This window comes from Mastomys coucha, unplaced genomic scaffold (genome assembly GCF_008632895.1).
Source record: "Mastomys coucha isolate ucsf_1 unplaced genomic scaffold, UCSF_Mcou_1 pScaffold14, whole genome shotgun sequence".
Lineage (NCBI taxonomy): Eukaryota > Metazoa > Chordata > Mammalia > Rodentia > Muridae > Mastomys > Mastomys coucha.
In genome coordinates, this window is record NW_022196896.1 from 30,892,929 (window position 1) to 30,916,199 (window position 23,271).

Genomic DNA, 23,271 nt, shown 5'->3' on the forward strand with positions numbered 1-23,271 from the left:
ATATCAGTGTCCAAAAGTATTCCCCATATGCTTCATTCTGTCTGAGAGAGTTTACCGTCTCCCATTTTACCCTTCAGTCCACTTGGAGTTGATTTCATTTTTGCTAAGAAGTGAACATAAAAAGCTTGCAATATAATCTAAGATACAACTTGTCCATGGAAAATGTACAGTTGAGCTGCTTTTATTACAATTACAGTTTTGGAGATTCCTGAGGTTGTGACGGCATCTGCTTGGCCCTAGGAAAAGCCTTGGGGCAGATGGCATCACAGTGTGAGAGAGTGTAAAGAAAGGATCACATGGTGTGTGTGAGTGGGAGGTTAGGGCATCCAGTAAGCTGCCAGGCTCCTATTCCTCCAAGACCTTGAGTGCAAGAATGAGCTGCTAGAAAGTTTTCCTCCTTCTTAAACACCACATCTCCATGAAGCCTCTTAAAGCTTTTATACCAACTCAGGAGAATCACACTCAGATAGTGGCTTCCAAAGATATTATTCCAAGTCCAAGGATAATATGTAAACACAGACCAAGAGTGTGAAAGGAGAACAATCATTTGGGGAAAATGAGAAAATAACTCCTGGGGAGGAGAGAATATCCAAGGGAGAAACACTGCCATGTCTTCCTGCTCAATGGACTTTTTCAGTTCTTATGGTAGGAATGAAAGGAAATGGAGGTTATATTTGAACTTGTCATTTTGTAGTGGTTCATTGGCTGATCCACTAAGAACTCCACACTTCCTAAGCATGCTTTTCTACCCAACCAAAGAATTATTCATCTATGTGGGGAGGGGTCACCTGAGTTGCTTAACTAACTAATGGCTTAACACACCACAGGCTCTGTATGTCTGCCTAAGTGGAGCCTAGCTGTTGTTTCAACTTCTTTTGAAGGTTGGAACTACCCCCAGATATAATCTACATTTTCTGCTTCCCTGGCAACCAAGCTTGTGAGCTTTCTTCCACAAGCTCCAGCTGACATGTACTGTGTCACTCTTCCATACCTTCTCTACTCTGGTGGACTGAACTGTCTGAGCCCCAGAGCTAGAATAAATCTTCCAGCCTTCAAGGAGACTCTCTCAGCTATCTCATGACAGTAATGAGAAAGAAAGCCAATGCTCAGACACCGTGGGTTCTACTGTATTCTGTCATGTCCTCCCTCTCCACCAACCCCATTGTTATCCCAGTAGCTGACTGCTCCTGTGCCTATTGCAGTCTCACCCTTAATTAGCCTAAATACTCTCACCTCTGATTGGAAACTTTGACACCTTCCAGGGACTCCAAAGTAATTCCAGATTCTTTTGTTCTTTATCATCAGGCTTCATCTGTACTTTTTATCTCATTCTTTCCCTCTTTCCTCTCCATGATTCTAAAACTTCCTTCCAGTATGTTCCAAACCACTAGATATATAATTTTTCTTGAACCAAGACTACTGCTTTCTCTCTTTGCTGCCTAAGGAACATTTCCACATCCAAACATTTCACAGCCAAGGATGACATCAGCTGGTGAAATCCAAACTGCCCTGGAGCTGTGGACAGAGCCCACTTCTGTATGGGCATTATAGTGCCGTGATTTACTCCACAATGGTTTTAATGGCTGAGGGAAAGTTCTTCAAGAGTAAAGACCATCCTGTCGGACTCACTGTCTTGTGCCTCTCAGTTTATAGTTGGACTCAGGTAGGGTAGCACTGAGTGGATGACAGCCTGTGTCCATTCCTAGGACATCCTTATTTGAGTAGCTGATGGCACATTTGTTAGCTACTAGCCAGGCTGCCTCTTTAGGACTGGGCTGCTTTGCAGTTTTCAAATTTATGGTTACTTCTATTTCTCATTTCTTCAGTATCTAAAAATAGTCCTTCCAGTGATCCAGAAGTAAGTTATCTAGTCTCATTCTTAGACTGTGACAGTGTAGATATTACTGAGAATAATGAATGAGCCTTTCTTTAGGATTCAGGTCCCACAAGGCTAGCTATCCTTTTAGCCAGTGAGGTGGAGTGGAGGGGAATGAATATAACATGGAAATCAGAATTCTCAAAGATTTCAAAAGAGTGGAGATGAAGGGACATAACAGTCACACACTACAAATGTAACATTACATTTTGAGCATAATTATATTAAAAAATCTGTTCTTCAGTAAATGCTTATAATATACCAACCAGATGGTATTTTTGCTTTTTTATGAGATTTAGCCATCATATATATGCTGGATTTATGAGGAGCTATTTGAATTTTAATCAATGAGATATTAAACAGAAACTGACATAGATCCAGTGCCTGTATCCTGTGCACTTGAGTATGGAGGTTGTCCCCTGCACTCACCCAGCCTCTTCTATCTCATCAGCGTCTTTATGGTTGCTCTTTGCTTACCATGATTTAATATCTTTCATTTCCTCTCCATGGATAGAAAATGACAAGCCCGCCAAAGGCCAACTGCCCTTGATATCTAACAGTTTCTAGCTTATGGAATAGGTTGGAATAATCAAGAGATTATGTCATTTTAAGTGGGACACTTTGAAAGGAATTGCCAAGAACTCTGCAGAGACAATCGAGTTGGGCAGCCAGCATGGCTGAAGTTCACATAAACTAGAAACTTGCTTCCACAACTTGCTCAGACTGCTTTGTCTTCAACCCAAAACCACTTGCCCAGTGGTGACATTACCCACTGTGGGCAGGGTCCTCTCACATCAATCATCAGTCAGGAAAAGGACCCCCACAGACTTGCCTATAAGCCAATCTGATGGAGGCAATTTCTGAGTTGTGGTTCTCTCTTCCCAGATGATGCTAGCTTCTGCCAAGCTGACTAGAAACCAACTATTATAGGGGAAAACAGCAGAAGCCAACGGCTCAACATTGGTTAGACCTGCTGTGAGGCTGTGGCAATGTAGTTCTTACAACGACATACACCATGACTCTATTCTTCATGGTAGATCAGTTCACTGTAACCTATGAGACCTGATAGAACATTTATCTTGAGTTTATTCTCTTTCTCTCTCTCTCTCTCTCTCTCTCTTTCCCTCTCTCTCTCTCCCTCCCCCCCCTCTCTCTCTGTAGTGGAGTCAACATGATAAAACATTTCCAAATCAATGTCTTTTGAAACATCTTCTCATTGTGAATACTGTGAAAAATATCAGGCACCTATTCTTGTTATGTACCAATGTGTATAGTAGCCTATTGGCAAGTATCACAATTTTGCCATGTTGATGTATGCTTATATTAGAATGAACATCTTTTGTGTTTTCTAGCAGCACCTTCATGCATGTGGTAGTGTAGAGTTATGTCAGCCACAGGCACTATCACTTCCTGATATACAGAAGAAGACCATTAGAGGGAAGGTATTTGCATTGATTTGGGGGTTATGTCAATGTGTTTCCAAAGCTTCATGTTCTGGAAGCTTGTTCCCTGGTGTAATGGTATGAAAGCTGTTAGAATCTTTAAGAGGAGTAAATCTTTCTTACAGTTCACCTTTGGGAGAACAGGAGTCTGGAAGCTCACTGGATGTACCCGTTCCTCTCTTGCCATGTGGTCTTTTCTTCACATACTCTCTTAAACTGTGATATCATCTGCCCCAAGGCTTTTCCTAGAGTCAAGCAGATTCCAACACAGCCTTAGCTATCTCCCAAATTGTGAGCTAAACAAACATCTTTTCTTTACATTTTATCTATCATCAGGTATGCTGTTAGAGCAACAGAAAATGGCTGAGGCACTTCTAAGTTAAAACCTAGTGGGACCATGAGAGTAGCTCAGATTTAGCTCCTGGTCACTTTGTGTAATATGTTAAATAACAGTGTTGTTGTAGTCTTTATGGGGGAGGTACCCATAAGATCTTTTCACCCCAAGGCAAGTGACAAGGCAGTGACAACACCCAAAGAAAGCATTCTCCCAAGGCCTAACTGGATGGAGAACAAGTAAGTTATGGGAGTTACTGGAGTTAAGTTATATGGGAGTTACTGGAATTTAGGTGAGAGATTACTGATAGAAGAATGGATGTCCCAGAAGCACTTGTATCGCCATCAAGCCCAGCCCAGTCTGGTGACAAGTCACCAATGTTCCCTACATAGTCTCTAGGCAGCTGCAGCTGTGGGAGATTCTCTCTCAGGCAAATGACCTTAAGATAAGCACTGGCTCTCTGCAGTTACAGGGTCTTCCAGAGTCTCTTGTTTACTTCCTGAATCTTACAAGACCTTCTCTGAGGCTGGAATGTTCAATTTTGAGGAGATTGTTACCCAACAAATTACCAAAATCTTATGCTCATCCATTTTTGCCAACTTGACCCAAACTAGAGCAAGGTGGGAAGAGAGAACCTCAACTGAGGAACTGCCTCCTTCAGACTGACTTATGAACAAATCCATGGGGAATTTTCTTGCCTAATTATTGCCATGAGAGTCTCAACCCAGTGTGGCCAGGGCTACCCCTGGGCCAGTGATCTTGAATTGTATAACAAAGCAAGCTGAAGGAACCACAGGGAGCAAGCCTGGAAGCAGTATTCTTCCATAGCCTCAGCTTCAGCTCCTACCTCCAAGTCCTTGACTTGGCTTCTCTCAAAGACTGACTATGACCTGTTCATTAACATATGCCATTTCCTCCCAAGCTGTTTCTGGTTATGGTGTTTCTTATGGTTATGGTTAGCAACAGAAAAAAACAACTAAGATAGATATCCAATACTATTCTCTGGAATTTGTAAATGAAAATTTAGATTTCCTCCCAAAGGGGACCAAGTTACAGATATTAACTGGGGAAGACATTCTATTTATTGTGGTGGGCTCCCAGTCCCATCACATGTGTCTCTCTATAAGAACAGAACGAAGTGAGCCACAGAGAGGAGGAGTTGGCAATGTGGCCACAGTGGCAGAGACTGATGAGTTTGGCATTTGTACTCACCAAAAGCTGGATAAACAAGGTTCTGTGGAGGGAAGCATACCCATATGATTACTGGGTTTTCGGCCCAGTCAAAGTAGATTCTAGTTTTCAGTGTTTCAGTATTATTTTGAACCATTCATTTGCAATAGCTTGCTCTAGCTCACCATGGAACAACTATGTCGCTATCATGAAGAGAGCCTGAGAAGGTTGCTGATACTTCTTGGTATGTTCAGCAGATAAAGGATTTCCTCCAATGTGTCACAAGTATATGGAACCACCAGGCACTTCAGTATGGGGGCTACAGTGCCCTTGATTCTGTAAGCCCCTGGGTCGGTATGAGTCTATAGATATTCTCAGACTAGAACTCTATTAAATGCCTAAGACTGGACTACAAGTCTAGAAGTCTGGTTTGCATCCCAGGGGAGACAGGTGCATGAGGGCAGCTGGCGAGTGCGGCAGCTGTGGAGGTTTGTCGTACAGGGACATATGCAGGGCCATGCAGAGGAAGGCATGGTATTGGACATGATAATTATAATGTAATTAACTGTGGTATTTACTGTGGGTTCAAGATAGAGTCTCTTTTATTTCTAGTTTGTTAGGATTAACATTTATTTTTTACTATAATAGGGTTGAGTTTATTGTAATAGCTTCTCTGAATCTTTTGACAATATCACTTATGTTTACTCTCTTAAACTATTAACAATTGAATAATTTGAATGGTTTTCTAATGGTAGATCAACTTTGAATTCCTACAGTAATCTTCAATTTTAAGATGAGTTTCAAGATTTGTAAATTCACGCAAGAAAAGCAGTTGATTGAAGATAATTGTATAACCCTGTTGTTGGTGGGATTTTTGTTATTTAATTGAAAAACCTCTTGTTAAATCATATTTACTGCACAAATACGTCTTCACCTACAGTGAAGATTGTTGAAAGACAATAGCAACTGGAGAAACCACTATAGTGGGGTTTCTTTCGCATTTTGATATTCTTGACATTGCTGTCTGCAAGCTGCTTGGACTCACTTGGCTACATATTTTTGAGTCTATGTACATGAGTCTACTGGCTTATAATTTACTTTTCATTTGCTGTTTATTAAAAAGCAAAAGTTCCTGGATGTGTCCTGTTTCGCTCCTCTCTGCAAATTTAAAATGAATGCAACCCATAAACGAACTGCACTTGGCATTTCCTTTGTGTGGCAATTGGTAACTAACAATCCTGCCTTGAAATATTATACACTGCTGAGTCCATACTACATTTCCTCTTTGACCAGTCTTATTTGGTGATCTTTTTGGGATTTATTTTTTCTGTTTAAAGTATAATAGCTATGATGCCATCCATATCATTTTCTTCTTTGTTTTAATCTCTAATGTAGGCTGCCACATTCTTTTGTATTGCTATGGTGTATATGCTGTGTGTGTGTGTGTGTGTGTGTGTGTGTGTGTGTGTGTGTGTGTGTGTGTGTGTGACTCTTTCTTTGGATCACTTTTCTGTTTTATTTGCTTTATAAATTACCGGTGTCTGGCTGTGCTGAGCCCCCTTGTGGCTTCCCTCTTTACTTTCTACTCTCATTTATTCCATTTTGCCACCTTCAATTTTCTTTAAACCTTTCTTCTTTTTCTTTTTTCCTTACACTTTAACCTTGACAACTGCTGATTCACTCTCAGTCTTTTTTCTTTTCTAAAACATGAAAAGTCTGAGGCTTATCTCCTCTTCATCACTGACCAACCTAAACCTGACAAAAGTGACCATATACAGTATTTTCTTTAAATTCTAATTATGTTTGTTACAGATTCTTCAATGAATTTTTAAAATTATAATTAGAAGTTTCCAAGGATATATCTATTTTTTTGGAATGTTCCCTTTCTCATTGCTCATTGTTATGTTTAGAGCACTGATTGCATTCAACATTTGTAAATGTATCAAGGACATGAAGTCTCACTAACATGACTGCTTAAACAAGGACAGCAACAACAGTAAACACTCTAAAGTGGATTCAGGTGAAGCCCAGGAGTCCTCAGCCATGCAGGCAACTCAGGGGTGCTGAGAGCAGGAGAAACAGCCTTCTCTAGGGATCAAAACATCAATTAGTTATCTACACCTGTGGATGCAGACATCCACGTTAGCATCCCTGTAAAACATACATATAATTCATATTACACAGACTAAGTAGACTGTGTGTGTGTATAAGTATCTATGCACACAATATATATGCAATAACAATTAGTGAAAGAAGAGGCTATGAATGTGAAAGAGAACAAGAAGTGGTATGTGGGAGGATTTGAAGGAAAATGGAAAAGGGAAAACTATGTAATTATAATCTCAAAAAATAAAAAAATTAAACAAATAAAATAAAAATAAAAGACCAAAGTTAATGGGCAAAAAAGACACACAGGTGTATGCACATGTATATTCTTTAACTAAGCAAAGTGTACTTGGTCAGTGAAGCCCCTCCACAATCTCTGGGCTGTTTGGTAGGGCAGAGTCCTTTCCATAGCATAGGGCCTGCCTCTGTCAATATCTTAATTTATTGGAGAAATGCATCTACTTATTCTCCTGAAAGTAATAGCATCAGAATCTCTGAAATGCTTGCTAAATATTCAAATAGATTCAAGTGGTTCTCAGAGCTTTGGATTCAAGAAGGCAAAGGTTATAGGACCAGAATGAGCATTTTAGAGATGATTTTTAAGGTCTGAAAAACAATGTCATAAAAACCAGTTAACTATGTTAAATACTGATTTTTTCCTGATTAATAATAAAAGCTTCTTTCTTATTGAATCAGTTGTACTTCCTTCCTCAAATCATATTTTATTAGATATAGTAAAGATTTTTACAATTAAAAAAACTACAGTAGATTACATAAATTATAAGCCTAACTTCCTGTGCCATGCAAGCAACAGAATCAGGACTTTAGCCTGGTTCTGAATTCCACCCTCACTCCGTGTGTGTGTGTGTGTGTGTGTGTGTGTGTGTGTGTGTGGTATGTATGAATGCATGGTGTGCATGTGTGATGTATATTGTGTGTGTGTATGTGGTGTATGTGGTGTGTGTTTGTGGGGGGGGTGTAACTTGTGTGTGTGTATGTATATGGTGTGTGTGTATACCCATGCACAAAGGTGCACTAATGCATAAGAGCACATGTAGAAATTAAAGGGCATGCTTTGGGATTCAGTCAGTTCTTATGTTCTATGTTGTTCTTTGTTGCCTTTGCCACTTCACTGTTTACCCCATGAGAGCTGTCCTGCAAACTCCTGGACAATTCTTCTGTCTACATTATTTTCCTCACCTTGACACAAGAACACTGAGATTACAGATGTGCAGTGCTGTGTCCCACTTTTCAGGTGGTTCTGGGGATCCATACTCAGATCATTGGGCTTGCATAGCCTGTACTTTTCCATTTGAGCCATCGCTGTGAGAAGGAGTCCTATTTTGTGTTGACATTTGTTTATTTGGACTCTTGTGATTTTACCCTGCATTATGAGATTAGTATTATTGTATTTTCTAACTGTCTTGTTCTTTTTCTCCTTATATGAAATGTGTATTTTTTGAGGTTAGAGGTTAAAACAACTAATATTTATAAGTACTCTTTAATTCACCAAGAATTTCTTAATATTTTATTCTTTGGTCCTAACAAGAACCCTATGACCACTTATAACTGCACAGTGGTTTGGAAAGATGTAAGAATCTGGCTTAGAGCTGATGTGATGTCTCAGTAGTTAAGAATACTTGTTCTTGCAAAGGACTGGGTTTAGCTCTCAATACCCACCTTATGACCATCTTTATCTCTAGTTCCAGGAGGTGCAGTGCCCTCTTTTGGCTTCTGTGAGTGCCGAGCATGCACACAAGGAATAGAGAGATACAGATAAAACACTCATAAACATAAGATTAAAAAAATAATTTCAAAGAGAATTCTTAGAGCAAGCACATATTATTAAGATGGTTCCACCCTCAGTTTCTCACCTATGTGGTGAGTACAAGAGCCTCCAACTCTAACCTGACAAACATATTCCAATGAACAAGCATTAAAAAGGGACTAAATGCAAGTGGAAGATGAATCTAAGTTTATCATACTTGCTGAGCAAGAGAGGCTTACAACTAAGAACACAGGATTGTCATTTGTATATAAAAATATCTGAAGGGAGCCACCATAGGAAGAAAGAAGCTTTATTCTACATCGTAGTTTCAGGGGTACAAGTTGAATATCTTCATATTTGATGGCCTCTTCCTGTAATAGACGAGTGTGATGTATGCAGAGTATCATATGACAAGAGAAAAGGAGTCTAAGACTGTGTGCCTCTGACCATAAAGCCAGCAAGCTTCACTCATGGGTGCTTGGCTCCAGTGCCTTCAATTCCAATCAGTTGCCAAAGGCCACCTTCTAACAGCATAGGCGGACTGTATTTCATTTTTTTAATACCATGGTGGGACTAAACAGTGTATGAGTTAGAAAAACACAGCAGGTTTAAACCACAGCACAGTGTCTCAGCAAGGTGTTAGCTAATCTCACATACATCATGAGTGTTGAAAGAGGCAGCGCTTTAATCGGCTTTGTCTGCTGTGAGTGGAGGGACTGTGAGCAGCTCCATCAAAGAGAGGATTCTGTGACTCCCAGGCTGCTGGGGCTGTGTTATGCTGAGTATCCTGTCCTGTTCAAGTACATATCTCATTTCATCATGGAAAAGGCCTTCACCACGAAATGTTCAAGGTCTTTGACTTTAAGAACAAAGCCTTTTGGCACCAACTCATCGCTACTGATGGGACTGAATAGAACAAAGCTTCTTAGTGTACTAGCCCTGACAGCCAGGACAGCTCGTACAGATTTGTTCATTTGTTCATGATGTGCATGTATCCACAGTTACACAACTGCAATAGCTTATCAGCATATTAGGCAACCCCTGTGTATGTTAATACAGAATGGATATCAAGCAACATCACAGAAAATATTGGTATTTAATCAGATTTTGAATAAGGAAACCAGAGTTAACCTACTGTATGTGTGCATACTCATGTCTATTGTGACCCTTAACTTTAACATAGCAGTTCTAGACCTTCTCAGTGGCGTAACTGACAATTCCTTGCAGCTGTGTCTGACCTCGAAATATTATGGAACTCCCAAATAGCCGTGCTGCAACCATTTATGATATCCCTGCTTCATTGAGACAATTCTGAAATGCAGCGTTTCTAAAGGAACCTCCTCAAGCCAGGCTGACACCATAGCTCAAGGAACCAAAGAAGTTTCAGAATTACTGTGAACTATACACAATTGCCTGTGTTTCTGTCCATAATCTATTATTTTCTTTTTTAATTAATTAATTAATTTTTGGTTTTTCTAGACAGGATTTCTCTATGTAGTCTTAGCGGTCCTGGAACTCACTCTGTAGACCAGGCTGGCCATGAACTCAGAAATCTACCTGCCTCTGCCTCCCAAGTGCTGGGATTAAAGGTGTGTGCCGCCACTGCAAGGCTCATAGTCTGTTCTTAATAACACACTTTCATAGGGTGAATCACAAGAAAAGAGGTGATTTCGGGGCTCACTATTCTAATCAAAGCTTGGGGACGACATTTGGTGATTGTCTTTTAAAATTCTTTAAATTTTAATTTAAAAAATTAATGTGTACATGTATTTGCTTGTATATATGCCTGTGCATTACATACATATTTAGAGCCTGAGGAAGACAAAAGAAGGGATCAGATTACCTGAAACTGAACTGTGAGCTGCATGAGAGTGATGGAATTTGAACCCGTGGCCTCTGGAAGAGCAACCAGGGCTCCTAAAAGCTGAGCCCTCTTTCTGGCCTGTGAATGCTTTCTTGGTGGCAGATAGGTGCTATAAAATGTCACATGGTAGTAAACAGAAGGGAGGACTGAAGGGATACATCAGTCATTAAGAGCTCTTGCTGCTCTTCCAGAGGACCCAGTGCCCATCACTCATATCTGGCAACTCACAACTGCCTGTAGCTCCAGAGCCACAGAATCTGAGACCATGTTTCCCAAGGTCACCTGTACTCACATAGCATGCACAGTCACATGCATACACACATGAGGAAAGCTGGGAGCAGGTGAGGTGGTCTTGGGCAGAAATGACACCAACTGGTGGTATAGTGCCAAATGATCACCCCGAGAACATAAAACCAAGAGCAATATACAGAAAAAATATATTTAAGAATATATATTTACATATATGCATGTAGTAGCAATTAGTAAAAAGAGGGCCCTAAATTTGGAGGAGTATGGCAGAATTTGGAGAGAAAAAAGGGAAGAAAACACATTGTAATTACATATGATATCACAACACAAATTAAAAAAAAGAAAACAAATGGTGTGCCTTAGTAGTCCATTTAGTGTGTGGTCTTTTAGGCTCTCTCTCTTTTTTTTAAACCACTGGGATTCAACCTAATCAGTCATGATCAGTTCCCCAAAGCCTTGTCTGTAAACACTGGAGTTAGACAAAGTTTCTGTCTTCCTTCTCCTTCTTCCTGTTCTTCATTTTCCTCCTCTTCATTCTCCTTTCCTTCTCCTCTTCCTTCCCTTCCCTTCCTCCCTTTCTCCTCCTCTTAGTCCTTGTTCTTCTAGATTAAACTTCAATTCCAGAAGCCCTAGGGGTACTTACACCATGACACATGAAGTGGCTCCCTGTCATTTCATATTCACATGTGCAAATCATTCCAGCAATATCCTGGCTATAACACAAGATTTAGGATACATCTCTTCATTTCTTGCCAAAATTGTCAGTAAATAAATGCAATTCTCTTATAGATTAAAACTTATATCTGGTGCCAGGAATGGTGACATATTACTTTGATTTTGACATTCTGGAGGTTGAGACTGGAAGGTCTCTGTGTGTTCAATGTCTATATAATGATAATAACTTATTTTTAAAACTACATCATCTTTAATTTTTAATGTTTAGATGATATTTCAACATCTATTTATTGTGTGTATTTTTCTCTCATTGTGAATGTGTATCTGACTCTCTCTCTTTCTGTGTGTGTGTGTGTGTGTGTGTGTGTGTGTGTGCATGCATGCATGCGTGCATGCGTGCTTGTCATGATGCCTATGTGGAGGTCAGAGGACAGCTTGTGGGTGTTAGTTTTCCCCTGCCACCATAGTCCAAGGCTGAAAATCAGAACTCCAGACTTGGAGACCAGAGTTCTTAGCTGCTGAGCTATCTCACCACATTTATTATGTCATCTTTAAATGAATCAAAATCAGGGGTTGTGAGAAGTACTTGAATGAGAAGCTTCAACTAAAGTTTATCATAGAGACACTCCTGAGGTCAGACAGTCACAGGGACACTCCTGAGCTCACATAGTGATGGGGACACTCCTCAGGTCACATAGTTATGGGAACACTCCTGAGCACATACAGTCATGGGGACACTCCTGAGCACATACAGTCATGGGAATACTCCTCATGGGACATTCCTGACTCTGTCATTTACTTTACATTTGTTTGGAATGGAATAAAGATGTAGAAAACTTAACCCCATGCCAAATTTCCCCTGTATATACAACTATTAATTTTAAAACTATGTAAAACCAATCACACAAATGAAGTTATACATTGTCATATATATGTATCAATTTTATCTATGAGTGTCCTAAATTAATGATGCTTCATAGACCACTGAAATATTTCCATTAGGGAATTATTTTACAACGTAGAATCAGTACATCAATATTTCTAGTAAAAAATCCTTTAAAATGCTCTTTCTGTTATTTGAGTGTAACTTAAGAACTCTCAACAGATTCTTGTCTCTCCAACTATTGCACTGAAGACAGGAAAGGAGCATTTTGTTCAGTCCCTACCATTTTTCATGAGTGGCACTTAGTAGCACAGCTAAGGAACTCATAAACCAATGACCTATTTTATCCAATTAAGAAATATAAATGTTTTCATAAAGTACAATTTCAGATAAGAAATCTTATCATCTTCATTCACCAAAAAGTTGTGAATGTAATTCAAATGAAACTTTAGAGGTGTTGTGGTTTAAATAGATTTGGCCGCCACAGAGTAATATGTAAGAAGGCTTGGCTACTGTGGAGGCGCATGCTCTGCCTAATGAAGAAGACAGTCTGTTGGCTGCTTTCAGATCAAGATGTAGAGCTCTTTGTTCCTCCAACACCAGGTTAATCTGTACAATGCCATTCTTCCCACTATGATGAAAATGGACTGAGCGTCTGGAATTGTAATTCAACCCCAATTAAATGTTTGCCTTTATAAGAGTTGCCTTCATCATGGTGTCTCGTCACAGCAATAAAACCCTAAGATAAGAGGCTTGAGGTGAGAGAGTGACAGAGCTGACTTGAAACCTACTCAGGTTTGACAATAGAATGTACCTGGCTTTTTGCTTGAGAAGGCCATTGGGACTGGATGAAATCTTGAGGGTGTGTGACAGCTCTAACTGCCTCCAACTCTCCCAAGACTTAAACTAAGTCCAGCTGAGGGTGGGTTTGATCAAGGATGTGTTTGTGCATGTACATGACTGTGTGTGCATCCTCGGATGCTTCTATTCACATTTACCCAGTACAAAAGAAGTTTTCCAGATGGAACCAGCTTTACTTGGTGAAGAGATTGAGCCTGTATCTGCCACACTGGACTGAGAGGAAGCTCCTGTGTGCTTTACAGGAGCAGCTTCAGCAGCACTCTTTCCAGAGGTGGGGGTTGGGGTATGAGTGGGAATAATTCTCTTCTAGTTCATATGGCAGATGAGCAAGGAAGAGAAAGCAGGGGGCTCAGTGTCCTTTCCTGTCGGCCCGTCTGGGAGCAAGAGGCTCAGTGGCCTTCTGTGCTAGCCTGGCTTAGAAAAGCACAGTGAGCTGCTTCACTAAAAGGAAAAACAAGGCAAAACTGGAGGAAAACACATGCTAACTGAACTACTTAGAAGCTAAACGACTTGGACTTTGGGTGAGCTGGTAAAGAAGAAACCAATGGGAATCAAAAAGGAACTGTGAAGAGAGGGAAGTGGTGGCCACAATGGACAATGTTCTTGAAAGCCTAGATTCGACTTTAAATGAGCATTTCACTTCAAGGAATAAAACATGAGAGAGGAACAAATCAGAGAATCTCAGTGAGGAATGACTTGAAGTAAGTTTCATACATATGTACCCTTTCAACCAAACCCCAATATTTCCAACACTACTGACTTTCCAAAGAACCCTTAAGTTTCCACTTCAGGAGGCAGAGAACAGGGAGAAAGGGATGTGTGGCTATTAACACTGAAAGGCTGTTACCCCACCTAGTGACTGACTTTTTCCAACTAGGTCACATCTTCTGAAGGTTTCTGCAACCTCCTCAAAGGGGAGGGGACCACTAGGTCTTCAAACCTGTGCCCAAGGAAGGCTTTTCAATTCTAATAACCTTTATAACACCAAAATTGACTCTGCGAGCCTCCTGTAACTAATGCCAACATCTTTGACATTTTGCAAGAGAAGAAAAAGTGGTCCAGATGAAACTATACTGTCAAGGGTGTTTTAACAAAGAACACTTTGAAGAATTGTGTTGGGATTTTGATGGGGATTGCATTGAATCTATAGATTGCCTTTGGTAGGATGGCCATTTTTACTATGTTAATTCTTCCAGTCCATGAGCATGGGAGATCTCTCTATTTTCTGAGATCTTCTTCCATTTCTTTCTTGAGAGACTTGAAGTTATTGTCATGCAGGTCTTTCACCTATTTGGTTAGAGTTACCCCAAGATATCTTATATTATTTCTGACTATTATGAAGGATATTGTTTCTCCAATTTCTTTCTCAGCCTGTTTATCATTTGTATAAAGGAAGGCTACTGATTTATTTAAGTTAGTTTTATATCCTGCCACTTTGCTGAAGTTGTTTATCAACTGGCGAAGTTCTCTGGTAGAATTTTTGGGGTTGCTTAGGTATACTATCATATCATCTGCAAATAGTGATACCATTATTTCTTCTTTGCCAATTTTTATCCCCTTGACCCCTTTTTGTTGTCATATTGTTCTAGCTAGCACTTTGAGTACTATATTGAATAGATATGGGGTGGGGGATGGGCATCCTTGCCTTCTCATTTCAAAAGCGATTTTAGTGTGATTGCTTCAAGTATGTCTCTATTTAATTTGATATTGGCTGTTGGTTTGCAGTAAGTTGTTTTTATTATGTTCAGGTATGGGTCTTGAATTCCTGATCTCTCCAATACTTTTAACACTAAGGGGTGTTGTATTTTGTCAAATGTTTTTTCTGCATCTAAGGAGATGATCATGTGAAGTTTTTTTTTTTTGAGTTTGTTTATATAGTGGATTATGTTAATGGATTTTTGTATATTAAGCCAATCTTGCATCACTGGGATGAAGCCTACTTGATCGTGGTGAGTGATGGTTTTGATGTGTCCTTGGATTCGGTTTGCAAGAATTTTATTGAGTATTTTTGCACAGATATTCATAAGAGAGATTGGTTTGAAGTTCTAATTTTTGGTTGGGTCCTTTTGTGGCTTATTGGAGTAAGTGTGGCTGCATAGAACAAGTTAGGTAGTGTTCCTTCTCTTTCAATTTTATGGAATAGTTTGAGGAAAATTGGTATCAGGTCTTCCTTGAAGTTCTGGTAGAATTCTGCACTAAATCCATCTGGCCTTGGGCTTTTTTTTTTGGTTGGGAGGTATTTAATAACTTCTTCTATTTCCTTGTGTGATATGAGCCTGTTTAGATAGTTTACCTGCTCTTGATTTAACTTTGGTGTATGGTCTCTGTCTAGAAAACCATCCATTTTATCTAAATTTTCAGTTTTGTTGAGTATAGGTTTTTATAGTAGGATCTGATTTTTTTTTGAATTTCCTCCATTTCTGTTGTTATGTCTCCCTTTTCATTTTCAGTTTTGTTAATTTGGACACTTCCTCTTGGCTGTTTAGTTAGATTGGCTAGGGGTTTGTCTATCTAGTCGATTCACTGAAAGAACCAGTTTCTGGTTTTGTTGAATCTTTGTATTGTTTTTTTGTTGTTTCTATTTGGTTGATTTCAGCCCTAAGTTTGACTATTTCCTGCCTTCTACTCCTTTTAGGTGAGTTTGCTTTCTTTTTTTCTAGAATTCTCAGGTGTGTTGTTAAGCTGTTAGTGTAAGATCTCTCCAGTTTCTTTACCAGGGCACTTAGTGCTATGAACTTTCCTCTTAGCACTGCTTTCATTGTGTCCCATAAGTTTGGATGTGATGTGTCAACATTTTCATTAAATTCCAGGAAGTCTTTAATTTCTTTCTTTATGTCTTCCCTGACCAAGTTATCATTGAGTAAAGAGTTATTCAGATTCCACATGTATGTGGGCTTTCTGTAGTTTTTGCTGTTCTTGAAGACCATCTTGAAAGGCAAAAAACACAGAATAACGAAAACAATTCTTAACAATAAAGGAACTTCTGGAGGAATCATTATCCCTCACCTCAAGCTTTACTACGGAACAATACTGATAAAAACTGCATTGTATTGATACAGAGACAGACACATTGATCAAAGAAATAGAATTTAAGACCCAGAAATAAAACCCCACACTTATGGACATTTGATCTTTGACAAGATCAAGATCTTTGACAAGAAGCCAGAAATATACAATGGAAAAAAGAAAGCATCTTCAATAAATGGTGCTGGTCTAACTAGTGGTCTGTATGTAGAAAAATGAAAATAGATCCATATTTGTCACTTTGCACAAAGCTCAAGTCCAAGTGGATCAAGGACTTCAACATAATACTAGTGTACTGGCTGGTTTTGTGTGTCAACTTGACACAGGCTGGAGTTATCACAGAGAAGGGAGCTTCAGTTGGGGAAGTGCCTCCATGAGGTCCAGCCGTGGGGCATTTTCTCAATTAGTGATCAAGGGGGTAGGGCTCCTTGTGGGTGGTGCCATCCCTGGGCTGGAGGTCTTGGGTTCTATAAGTGAGCAGGCTGAGCAAGCCAGGAGAAGCAAGTCAGTAAAGAACACCCCTCCATGGCCTCTGCATCAGCTCCTGCTTCCTGACCTGCTTGAGTTCCAGTCCTGACTTCCTTTGGTGATGAACAGCCATGTGGAAGTAAGCTAAATAAACCTTTTCCTCCCCAACTTGCTTCTTGGTCATGATGTTGTGCAGGAATAGAAATCCTGACTAAGACAAATTGGTACCAAAAGTGGGATATTCCTGTGACAATCTGACCATGTTTTGGGGAGGACTGTGGAAGGACTTTGGAACTTTGAGCTAGAAGAGCCACTGGTTTTAAGAACTCTGTGGAATGCTCTGTAGGAGCTTGGAAGATGATGTTTAGAACAGTGCAGAAATGGAGGCCTAGCTTGTGAAATTTCAGAGGGAAGATTAAAGACTCTTGTCAGAGCCATGTTGTTTTGATTGTGAAGATTCTGTGGTTCTGGTTAGCTGGGGCTGAAGTATCAGCTGTGATTAATAAGATACCAGAACTACTAAAGGGAAGACTTTGCATTACTGGGACTATTGATGCTGGTTAGCTGGAGCTAAGAAATTAGCAGTGATTAAGAAGAGACCAGCATCACTGAGGTAACATCTTCTGGGAAGTATTTTCTGAGAGCACAAAGAGACTGTGTTCCAGAGATAACCAAGGTTGTACCTTGTGTTGCAGCAGGGCTTGGTAATGTGTAAGAGTCACCCAGGTGATATTGGTTTTGAAGGCGTAAAGGAGTCATGAAGAGCAGCTGAGGCTCAGCACAATGAGAGGTCATGGGAGGCCATTGGTGAAGGTGCAGCTTCAGTTGCAATTGATGGCCCAGGACTGAAAGGGTCATGCAAAGGAGTTGAGGCTTGACACCATGAAGAGAGCCACTATGTTCATATTGGCCTTATTTGTCATAGCCAGAAGCTGGAAACAACCCAAATATCCTATGACAGGAGAATGGATACAGAGGTGTGGTTCATTTACACAATTGAATACTACTGAGCTATTAAGAACAAGGACATCCTGAGTTTTGCAGGCAAATGTATGGGACTAGAAAATTATCATCCTGAGTGAGATAACTCAGACCCAAAAGGACATGTATGAATTACAGGGATGGAAATGGAGATGAGCCTGAGGAAAAGAAAGTCCAGTGACAGGCCAAAAGTGGGATCCAGCTCAAGGGAGGTCCCAAGGTCTGACACTATTACTGAGGCTATGGAGCTCTCACAAAAAGGAACCTAGCATGAGTGTAATTCAGAAGACCCAACAAGCAGCTGAAAGAGTCAGATGTAGATATTTCACCCAAACAATGGACAGAAGCAGCTGACCCCTGTTGTTGAATTAGGGAAGGCTGAAGGAAGCTGAGGAGAAGGGCGATCCTATAGGAGGAGCAGGGGTCTCAATTAATCTGGACCACCAAACAGGTAGCATACACCAGCTGATATTCATTCAGAGATGATGTACCTAACCTTCAAGAGACTGGAGGCCCCAGGGAGTTTACTGGTCAGGTGGGGTGGGGATGGGGACATCCACATGGAGACAGGGGTATGATGAGGAGGTATGGGATGTGGAATAGTCAGAGGGTGGATGGGGGCAGAGGAATAAAATATGGAATATAAAAAATAAATTAATTAATTAAAAAAGAAAAGAAAAGAAGAGAAGAGAAAAGAAAAGCATACTTTGCTATAGACTGATTTATCTGAGGTAAAAAGTGTGATGAGTAGGATTCTCTACTTTATCAGGCCCAGGTCTTGGACAAAGCTAATTCGACCTGTAAAACCCTACCAAAATCAATGTGCAAGCAATTAATACTTACATACAGTATGTAATTACTGACCATTCCTACAGTCAAGGCAACACTATTAGTGCTGGATGGCTCTGCAGTTTTGTGAGAAAGGATATAGTACAGACTTAATGGTATGACAATACATGGGGAGAAGGCTTGTGTACAAGCATGCCATTGACCCTTACTTAGCAAGAAATAGGTTGATGTGTAACATATAAGACCTTTTCCAGGATGAATTGGTGTAGAGATTAACAAGTTTCTGCTTGTTCCTTGTGTCATCTCTGGCTTTGCTGAGGCCTACCCAGGACTCAGAAAAGAGGTTAGAGCAATACTCAGCTATCAACTTCTCTTGCCTACTTTTGATAGACATTGCCAATCCACACAGAGCCTCCTGACAACAGAGAGTACATATAGCCTTGATAATCTTGAAGACCAATGCTCTGGGAAGGCACCAGGAATCTGGATTCATCACACAGTGTCAGACTCCTGCCTGCCTTGGGTTATACAATTAAAGCAGAAGCTCAGTGTGGCTTAGGATGTGAATCTACCTGGGTGGCAGTTTGTTTGTGTGTCATCGTAGTACAGTCCAGCTGGAAACTTTGGAGAAAGAGCCTGAGTCTATTAGCTCAACCCCTTCTGCTTGGGATGAGCTGTCTAAGAGATCATACCTAAAGACTGTCTTTCACAGGCAGGATGTGTGAAGGTGGAAGGATGGGCAGGCATTACCCTGGACTTGGTTCTAAGCTACTCTGGTTGGATTCTGAGGGTCAGTATTAAGTGGGTGTTACAGCTTTCATTTGCACTGTCCCACATAATCTAATGATCTGAATACTTGATGCCTACCTTGTGGTACTACTTGAAGGCCATGGAGTCTTTGGGAGGTAGGGCATGGCTGTCAGGAATTAAGTTACCAGAAGAGGACCTTTGAAGATTATACTCGAACCCAATTCTAGGCACAGGCTCCCCTTTCTGGTTTGAGGAGCCTCTTCCACACACTGTCACCACCATGGACTCTTCCATACCATCACCACTGTGTTGAGTCCTTCCATTCCTGCCAAGGTGTTTGTCAGGTATTTTATCACACCAGTGACAAAAGTACCTACTACATAAACACACATATCTAAAGACATGGTCTTCTTTTTTCCAGCTATGCCACATTCTATTTAAAATTTAAGTTAAATTTATTTTTAACTGACATGAAGATAAAAAGTATTCATATAAATGGGCAAAGTGCTGTTTCAAAATTGCACTAATAATGTAAGGGCTTAAATGTTGCTAAACTTACCTCGCCAAACCTTTGCCATTTTATACCGAATATTTCAAGAACCCATTTTCTAGGTATACTGTGAAATTTGCAGATTATTACTGTCAGCTATAGTCATGCTCACATATGATAGAGTCCAGAATGTCCTACTCCTGTCTCATGCCGAACACCCATTGCTCAACTGCCTGTGATCACCTCCTCCTGCTACTCGTCCTAGCCTCTATCAGAATTTTACTCCCAACTTCCACATGGCCTACGTATTATACTCTAAACACAAGTGTGATCATGTGGCATTTGTCTACACGGCCTACGTATTATACTCTAACACAAGTGTGACCATGTGGCATTTGTCTACATGGCCTACATATTATACTCTAAACACAAGTGTGACCATGTGGCATTTGTCTTTCTGTGCCTCCTTAGTTCACTTAACAGCATGATCTTTGTTTCTATCTACTTTGTTATAGACAATATAATTTTGACTTTTATGGCTGAATATACTTTCTTCACCATGTCTTTTTACCCATCCATCTGTCTTCAGACACTTAGGATAATTCCTTTTCACTGTTTTGACCAGGGCTTCAATGACATGAGAGTAGTGTTATCTTTTCAACATATTGATTTCTGTCTTCTCTCTCTTTCCTTCTCTCTCTTTCTCACATGCACACCCCCACCCTACATGTGCACATCTGTGTGTGTGTGTGTGTGAGAGAGAGAGAGAGAGAGAGAGAGAGAGAGAGAGAGAGAGAGGGAGGGAGGGAGGGAGGGAGGGAGGGAGGGAGGGAGGGAGAGGAGTGTAGTGGGATACTGGATGTATGATAGTTCTAGTTTTAATTTTTATGGAACCATCACATAGTTTCCTGAAATGACTATATAATTGCCCCTTACTCTTTATCTCAGTTGTTCCTCTATCTTATTCCTTAATTATTCAGAGCTGTGGAAGAGAGTATTGCAGTATGCTAGACTTGTCATAGTTGAAGAAATACTCAAGGCATTGAAGGTTACTGCTCCACTCTACCAGAAAGCAGAGTTTAGTTGAGTTGTTCAGAATCCTAGGCCTACATGAATTTTCCAGGAGATATCTGAGCAGAATACTATTATTTACGATACCTCCCACTGATGACTCCTTTTTGTGGGCAGAGGTGACATCAATACAGTCCTAAGATTCTTCAGCTGAACACTGCATTGTCCTCTCTATAAAAAGTGCCTGTCTGTCTCAAAATAGCTTCTTATTACAGGCTCAAGAGGAAGACTCATAAATTTGATGGAAATAACCACACATTCAGTTTTCAACATTCTAAACTTATTTACCTCATTAATTTAATGAACAGATTCAATTACTCTTAAGAAATAATAGAAATACATTAATTATAATTTTAAAGTTTTATTTTATTTTATTTCTTAGAGAAGGCTACTGAAATACACACTGCTGTACTTTCTAGTCTCCAAAATGAATGTATTAGTTACTTTTTTTGTGGTCATAAAACATCATAGCCAAAAACAACTTACGGAAGCAGCAGCAGCTTAATTTGGCTTATGGTTCCAGAGGGAGAATCCATGGTGGGAAGAATCGTGGCAGAGGTGGCCCGAGCAGGAAGCTTTGAAATTACATTTCTACTCAGGAGCCAGAAGCAGAGAACCAGCTGGAAGTGTGGAGACCATAAACTCTCATAGTCTGAACCTAATAATGTATTTCTTCCAGCTCAGGTCTTCCACGTCTTAAAGGTTCTATAACCTTCCCAAACAGTGCCATCAACTAGGGACTACATGTCTAAATACCTAAGCATGTAGGGATATTTCTCATTCAGACCCTAACAACAAGTACAATCAGAGATGGGAAAGCTAGAGAATCATGCATATATCTTTGCTTTATTCTTACATTTTGGCTTTCTAATTCAACTTTAGAGCTGTGATGGAAAACCCAACTTACTGAAGTATTGTGAAAAACCTTGATAAGCAATGCTTTAGTTAAAAAATTCTTCAGACATTTTGATGTATAAGAGGATATATTATTTTCTTTAGAGTAAATACATTTTTATCTAAGTGCATTTGGAGATCTTGATTAAAAATATTGTATTTCGGCCACTTCCTGGATGCCAGGGTACAGAGAACATCTGTGAGAGCAGAGTGAGACTCAGGAGCGGGAGTGAGGGCCCGCTGGAGCATTTGGAGTTGAACTTTTTGAATCCAGGATCTTGAAGTGCATTGTGATTTGCATCCATTGGACTGTAACGTTCAAGTGGGTAATCTTGGAAACCATGGGAGCAAGACTGAAATAGACCGTCTTTTGGCTAATAGAGACCACTCTAAAGTGTGTGGGTTGCTCGACACCCTCCTGGCTTTGCTCCAGTTGAATTCGATGCTGTCCAGAGCTGGTTGAAAGAACACTGTGTGTAAGAGTGGAACTGTTAAATGTTGAAAAATGAAGTTGAAATCCTGGCCTGCCTCCCTCATGGCCGTCCTTAAGAAGAATATGATAGGAGTGGCCCTCCACCTCTGCACAGATCCCCAGGGAGAAGCTTCTTGGGCAGGTCACTTTCTAGAGACAGGAGAGGGGAAGGTCTGTGTCTCCTGAGAGACCTCACAAGCCCTCTCGATCCTTCTCCAGGTCTCGTAGCTGATCTGGGTCAAATGAAAACAAGATCAGTGTGCAAAAGAAGCGGTGTAAAGGAAGTGACTTGATTTGACAGGAGTGTATACAGCAAATTAAAGTTTTGTTTGAGATTTCATATGCTTGGTGCATTTTTAAGATGTTTTATGTTGCATGTAATTTTAAATGCCTTTACCTCCTTTGATTGAGACCACGGCCATTGGCCCTTGTTTGTTCCTCTGTTTAGCTCCGAGATCGGCTGCCACCGATGGCCCCATCACTCTATACTCGGCTGTTCCTCTTGGCTTAGCTCTACCAAGCTACCACCTTCCTGGGAACTTCGATCATGCTCTCAGCTTTGCTTCTCCAAGCCGCCATCAACTTCCTGGCTTTCTCTGTATCTCTGCCCACCTTTGCTCATTTTTCCTTTTTTTTTTTTTTTTTTTTTTTTTTTTTTTTGGTTTTCAAGATAGGGTTTCTCTGTGTAGCTCTGGCTGTCCTGGAACTCACTCTGTAGACCAGGTGGCCTCGAACTCAGAAATCTGCCTACCTTTGCCTCCCAAGTGCTGGGATGAAAGGCAGGTGCCACCCCTGCTTTATTAATTTAGAACTTGTCAGATAGCACAATTTCTGGGCCCAGAATTTCCTGCCCTAACCTTAGTGGCTAGTCTTCATTAACCAGACCTGCTTGGTTAAGCACTGGCGGAGGAGGCCGCAGGTTGCAAAGCCTTGCTTCAAAAGCCCCTTTCCTTCCCTCAAGTCTCTTTCTCCTCCTGGGACCCAGAAGTCATAGCTTTACCCTCCGCCAGCAATCGGCTCCCATTTTCTTTATTGACGCAATCAAGAACCAATTAGGGAATCCGGTTTAGCTGTTCAAACTTGTTTTGTCTCCTGGAACAGTGA

The 23,271-nt window shown here is 40.5% G+C and overlaps 1 pseudogene; it reads left to right on the plus strand.

The window, feature by feature from the left end:
• The window catches only part of LOC116088966, a 37,762-nt pseudogene extending 15,297 nt beyond the window's left edge, over window positions 1-22,465 (plus strand).
• The last annotated feature ends 806 nt before the right edge of the window (window positions 22,466-23,271 follow it).